This window comes from Pezoporus wallicus, unplaced genomic scaffold (genome assembly GCF_028554395.1).
Source record: "Pezoporus wallicus isolate ANWC-B61680 ecotype Strahan unplaced genomic scaffold, APGP_CSIRO_Pwel_v1 contig_4131, whole genome shotgun sequence".
In the NCBI taxonomy this organism is placed as follows: Eukaryota; Metazoa; Chordata; class Aves; order Psittaciformes; family Psittacidae; genus Pezoporus; species Pezoporus wallicus.
This window is the reverse complement of record NW_026641950.1, coordinates 9,410,761-9,416,760: the sequence shown is the minus strand read 5'-3', so window position 1 is coordinate 9,416,760 and position 6,000 is coordinate 9,410,761. Positions and strand designations below refer to the sequence as shown.

The following is a 6,000-nucleotide window of genomic DNA, read 5'->3' as shown; positions in this document are numbered from 1 at the left end:
CCTCACTATTGCTGGGGGGCGGGGGGGGTCGTCACACATTTTAACCTCTACATCATGTTACAAGCTGTTAGGATAGCTGACTAGCAAACTAAAAAACATGTGTTTATAACTATCAAATATTTCTAGAGGTGAAAAATATCTGTTTTTTAAAAGTAGTTTGGTGAAAGTAGCAAAGTTCAAAAAAATATTTACAGTAAAAACACCCACAGAATACACTACTGCTCAGCCATGGTCACCTATAGAACAACAAAAAAGGAATTTTCTAAGACTCTATGAACAGAATTACCAATGCAGAAGAATTACCCTCCAAGGGTAACAGCAGCCCCCAGAGCAGAACATATTGTCCTATACTACTGTTTGCAATCACAGATCAGATCACCTTACCAGCACAGTTTTGCTATGCTACCTCTGTGACTGTGCCCTGCAGAAAGTATCAAGTTTATCATAAACAGGCAGATCAGTTGCACAGCATTTGAACAAGAGTTGCAATATTTTCCTGGAAGCATCTAATGATGTCCAGACCCATGAACAGGAGACAGATACCAAGCAGTGGGCACAGCTGCTGTTCCCTAAAATTCCAAATTACTTTCCAGATAAAATATCAAAAATGGGAGGGGGCAGGGGGGAGGGGGGAAAGGGATACAGTCCCAGAGAAGCAGATGTGTGGTAACCTCTGGATGAAAACTCAACAGAAGAACTTTATGAGAAATGGTAGGTATTACACTTTTATGTGACGTAGAAAGAATATAAAAAAGTACTTTTTAAGACAAATTGTGCTGTGTTTCTCCAGAACATCATATTTCTGTTCACATACCTAGGTCACTACGAGACAGCAAGACACTGTTTAATTCCCACCACCATTTAAGAACAGTGATATCCTGCCCCCCTCACTAATCACTCTTATCCTGACATTTCACATGGAGCTCCACTACTACACCTGTTACGCTGCCATATGATGGCGCTAAGCCACGTTAGCACCCTGAGTTACCCCACCGGAGCCGGCAGGCCCCACCCTTCCCACCTGCGTCCTGCCTTTCACTGCGGGAGCCCGCCCGGGCGAGGGTCGGCTGAGCCTGCCGTGGGTTCCGGAACCCCTCCCCGCTCTCCCTGCGCGGAGACGGCCAGTGCCTCACTCCCCTCAGCCACTCCCCGGGACTACAAATCCCAGAAGGCACCGCGACGCCGAGAAACTACAGCACCCGAAATACACCGCTACCAACCCCTGCCACGAACGACGCCACGCTGCCTGCCGGGAAGTGCCCCCTGCCGCCACGCGCCCCAGGTATTAGCCCGATTCCCCGCCTTCCTGCCCCCCCTCCGCCCCCCGGCGCCGTGCACCTCCCTTTCGGCGCGCGGAGGGGCGGGACCGGGCCAGGCCGGCCGAACGGGAGGGGCTGCCCCTGCGTTACGCGGCAGAAGGAGACGAGTGCTGCGGTGAGCAGGTGAGCGGAGACCAAGCGGGAGTGGGCGAGTGGGGCAGGAGGCGCCCCCACTGCTGTTGGAGGGAGGCGGGCGGTGCGATGCGAGAGGAGCTCGGTCTGGGAGCGGAGTCCCTCCGCTGCCTGCCCTGCGCCGGGCACCGCCGGCCTCGCCGCTTCCTCGCCGCTCCGGCCGGTGGCGCAGCTCCCGCACCTGTGTGGAGGCGGCTGGCCGGCCCCTGCCAGTGGGGGGCGCCGCGGGTGGTAGGGGCGCCGCGCGGGCTGCGGGGCGGGACGGCGAGGATGAAGCTCTCCTACTAGGGGGTGGGGGGGAGCCTCAGCCGGCGCCGTAGTGAAACCCGCCGGTTCCTGGAGCCTTGCGGCCGTGCAGGGCGTACCGTGCAACTGCGGTACGGCACGGCACGGCGGGCCCGGTGACCGCTCCCGAAGTTACGTAAAGTGGCGCGAGCGGCATCCGGCGAGCATGACACCGGCGAGCATGACACCGGCGAGCATGCCCGCGGTGTCGGGCGGCAGCGGACAGCGGGGTAACCGCCGCGCTCCGCCCGCCTCGGGCTGTGCCCGCGCCGGCGGCGGGCTGTGAGGTAACTGCCGGGGCTGTTGGGTTTTCTTCTGTCAAATAGCGCTAAATCACAGAGGTAGGCACCGTGAGCACGTCCTGCCCTGGAGCTGGGGGAGGGGACGGCACAGTTCACCTTCTGTTGGTTCTAATTTGGTAGCAGGCTCTTCAGGGCAGGAACTGCCCCCTTTGTGTGAGAGGTGAGGTCAGTAGGCCCCAAACTTCAGTTCATGATCAGGTGAAATACCTTGTGAAGTAACTTGATTGAATTCGGCACAAAATGATTGTTTTTAAAATAGATGCATTTAAAACCTAACTTGGCAAGTTGCCTCTTTAAATATGCCACTAGTTCTTCAGCTGACATTCCATGGTAACACTTAAATCCTAAGCAGCAGAGGCCAACCTGACTGCTTTGCCTTAATATATGTAACCGGATCACAAATAGTATTGCATAGTTAAAAGTCTTCTAAATCCAATTAGACCTGTTAAGTAAGGATTGTTTTGTTTCTAATCTGCTATCCGTGAATCGCATGACTTACATGTTTCTCACTGAAGATACAAACCATTAGCTTAAAAGGGTTTGGAATTGCAAGAGCTGCAAGCTGGAGGCAAACCCTTTTTAAGTGGTTTTATTATAGCCTATTTGCTTCACCCACAAGAAGGGAGGTGGCTGTTTTAAACACCTGGTGGGGTGAGTTGGTGTCAGGCTGGTACCTGGGACTCCATCCTGCCCTATTGCAGCTCTAGCAGTTCAGTACTTCCAGCAGCTGTTCTTTAATTTCATTCTTAACTTACAGTTGGGTATCAGGCTAAACCAAATAGAGGTTCTGGGCAGGAAACTATATTCTTACAAAAACTGGAGTAAGTAAATATCTAGATAAGAGAGTGCAGTTGCTGAATTATCTCTTAGGTGTTACAAGTGATGTTTGTTCTGAAAGTTGGTGTGATGCAATGATTCCACTGCTTCAGTGCAGTGGATATGTGAGGCCAGTCCATGGCGAAGCTTGGGCAGCAGCAGGCTGTGCACCTGCATCTTCACTCCTCACTGCACCAGCATAAGCAAAGAGTGATACAGTTTGTCTAAAAATGGGGGGGTTATCAAATTATTTTCTGTTCCTTTTTATGGCATGAATTGGCAAAAAGCTTCCGTATTCATAGCAGAGGCTTGAGTCCTAAGGTTGTGACCCTCATTTGAGCATTGTATCATTTTTCTAATGTTTAGCTTGCATAAAGTGCAAATTAATGTGACTTTTAAACTCTGTTGTGTTTCAAAGCATCTAAATATTTTAGATACTTGAAAATTGGGATACTTTTCCAGTTTAAGAGGGGTTTACACACATACATATACGTGTATTTATGAGTCTGGTAAGCTCTAATGTAATGTTTCTTTTTCTGTTTCCTTGATCCCTTAAGAAACAAAAAAGTCAAGTGACATGGTATGCCCTTTGCTCACTTGACCTGACATTTCTGTTACTCAAAGAATACTCTTCTGTTACTCTCCTGAGTTACAGGAATCTGAGTGTGACACTGGTGGTATCAGCGCCTTCTATTTATTTATATGTTACTGTGTCAGATTGAGTCAAGATTGTCATTTAGAAGCAAATATTGTGACTGTCACCATTTAATGCACTTTGGCTCGCAATTTGGGATGGTCTTGCAAAGCACAGGAGAAACTAAACCAGAAAATGTATCCTGGGAGCAGACCTAATGCAGCTGTTAATAAGCTTTCAGTCAGTGGTACCAAATTACAGCTGGTTTGTTATAAAAGCTGCTGAAGCATGTACAGTATAAATGTTGGATTCTTAACACCAAGTGCCTTATTCTGCAAGGTTGAGCTGTCTTGCTTGCCAGTATAGGTATAGCCTATACTATGCATGTGCATTTAAGAGCAGTAGTAAGTTCAAGATAGTAAGTTATTGACTGGCATTTCACTTTAAAGAAAGAAGTCATTCTAGAAACTACACTGTTCATAGAATGACAGAGTGGTTTCGGTTGGAAGGAGCCTTAAATATCATCTAGTTCCTAACCCCTGCCATGAGCAGGGACACCTTCCACTGGACCAGGTTGCTCAAAGCCCCATCCAGCCTGGCCTTGATCACTTCCAGGGAAGGGACAGCCTCAACTTCTCTGGGCAGCCTGTTCCAGCGTCTCAGCATCCTCATAGTTCACAAGTATTGAAACTGCTGAAAATGTCATCATGGCTTGTGATTGGTTTTTGGGTTGGTTTGTTTTCCCAAAAAGTGCTGAAAAGCACAGTTTTTTTTTTTTTCTTTTTGAAATTCCATGAACTCCTGGATGAACAGCATCAGATGCCCTGAGGTGTGGCCTTATTTTCCTTTCCTGGTTTAGATTCAGAAAGTCATACAGCAGAAACTCATAACCACTTTTTTTTCATTTCATATCCTTTGATTTGTTGCAAATCTGGACTCAGTTGGATTCTTCTATTGATAGGGATTTAATCCCACACCTCCCAGAACCATGATTGGGTGGGGCCTTCCTTATGTTGGTAACATGGGAGTCACTGAAGTGGCAAGTGGAAAAAGGAGTTACCTTGTTCAGTGTTCTATACAGATGAGAGTATTGTTAGAGAAAAATCTACCAGAGAATACTTCATGCCTTAATACTTTTATCTCTATTAAAAAAAAAATACATTGCAAAGTTTATTGTTTGAGCCAGAAAACAGATTTACTTACTGAGATACAGGTGGAAAAAGGGATCTTGGTGTAGTTCCAAGAGGATGTCTTGTCCCAGTCACAGTAGTGACTTGCTTCTTTCAAACTTTGAGGCTGAAGCAGATCACCTGTCTGACACCTGGGGTTAAGTCACACAACCAAGCACAGGACTATTCTGCAACAGAAGCTGCTGGATAGTCCAAATCCTGTATCACACCAGCAAAGTCAGCAGAGGTTTATGATACCAACATTTCTATTCTGGTGCTGCTGAGTCTCCAGCCTCATCCCACAGCAAAGAAGAATTGCTCTAAAGGAGTCGCTACCAGTTTTATATTGTTTTTGTTGGTTAACTTCCCTGAGATTTCTGCTGTTTGCAGGTTTCCCTGTGTAGCTGAAAGAACAGAAAGTTTGTTATTTCCTTCATTCACAGAATTCCTTCATGAGCATTTTTTAGCCTTTCTTGTTGATGTTGGTCTATTTCACGTTTACTTCCTTATTTATGTTTTGTAAGATTTATTTAGCGCAAGAGAATGAAAGAATCACTTCACCTCGGCAATTAGGAAGCTCATTTGTTATTTCAGTAGGTGATTGATTCTGTATATGATGTGAATCAGGTTGATGGTTTCCCATTTCAGAGCCTCCAGCAGCCTCGTGGTTGATCAGTGTACTCTTAGGTGAAATGGATGATGACTCAAATCCTATTAATACAAAGAGGTGGCATCTAATTTGTGTCTTGTAAGACCTCTTCTTTGGGTACTTTGTTAAAATGAGGAGATAGTGCTTTTTTGGCAGTTTGATATGGCTGTCTTAATTTTATTTTGCCTTTTTTTTTTTTTTTTAGAAATGTGCACACATGCAAAAGATTAATTTTGGCTTGTAATTGTTTCATTGAAAAAAAAATTTTTTTTTTTCCCTCAACTTGTTTGTTTGGGGTTTCTTATAATTTAATCTGCTGGAAGAGGAAACTAGCTGCTATTACAACACTGCATTTGATGTGCATGCTTGTAAAAATTGCTCCAATTCAAGCTACAGAAAATGTGTCCAGTTAACATTGTTACAAATGTCTGCAGCATATGCAACAGAGTTGTTTTGAAAAAGTATTTGGCTTTGAAAACAGGTCCATTATACTTCAGTGAATATGTATATTCAGATAGGTTTCTCATCTAAATTGTTTACTGTGTTGTCTTTTGATTCATGTCCTGTGTATTGTTGCATGCATGTTTGGCTTGTGTAGTTTGCTCCCAATATCTTACAGAAGCAATTCTGAGAGAAGTTTTGTGGTGTTTGTACTAAACAGTCACTAAAACTGCACGAGCTTCTTAAGTGCCTC

General features: G+C 45.8%; 1 protein-coding gene across 4 annotated transcripts in view; it reads left to right on the top strand.

Moving 5' to 3' along the window:
* Positions 1 to 1,317: 1,317 nt before the first annotated feature.
* SNX16 (sorting nexin 16) overlaps positions 1,318 to 6,000 on the top strand; it is a 28,565-nt gene continuing 23,882 nt past the window's right edge. Inside the window, exon 1 of one of the 4 annotated variants that reach the window (XM_057426141.1) lies at positions 1,318 to 1,442. The gene's annotated coding sequence lies outside the window, so the exon portion shown is untranslated. Of the gene's footprint in view, positions 1,443 to 2,055; positions 2,199 to 4,385; positions 4,485 to 6,000 lie in introns of those variants that run through there. The other 3 variants (XM_057426140.1, XM_057426143.1, XM_057426142.1) reach the window with 3 other exon arrangements.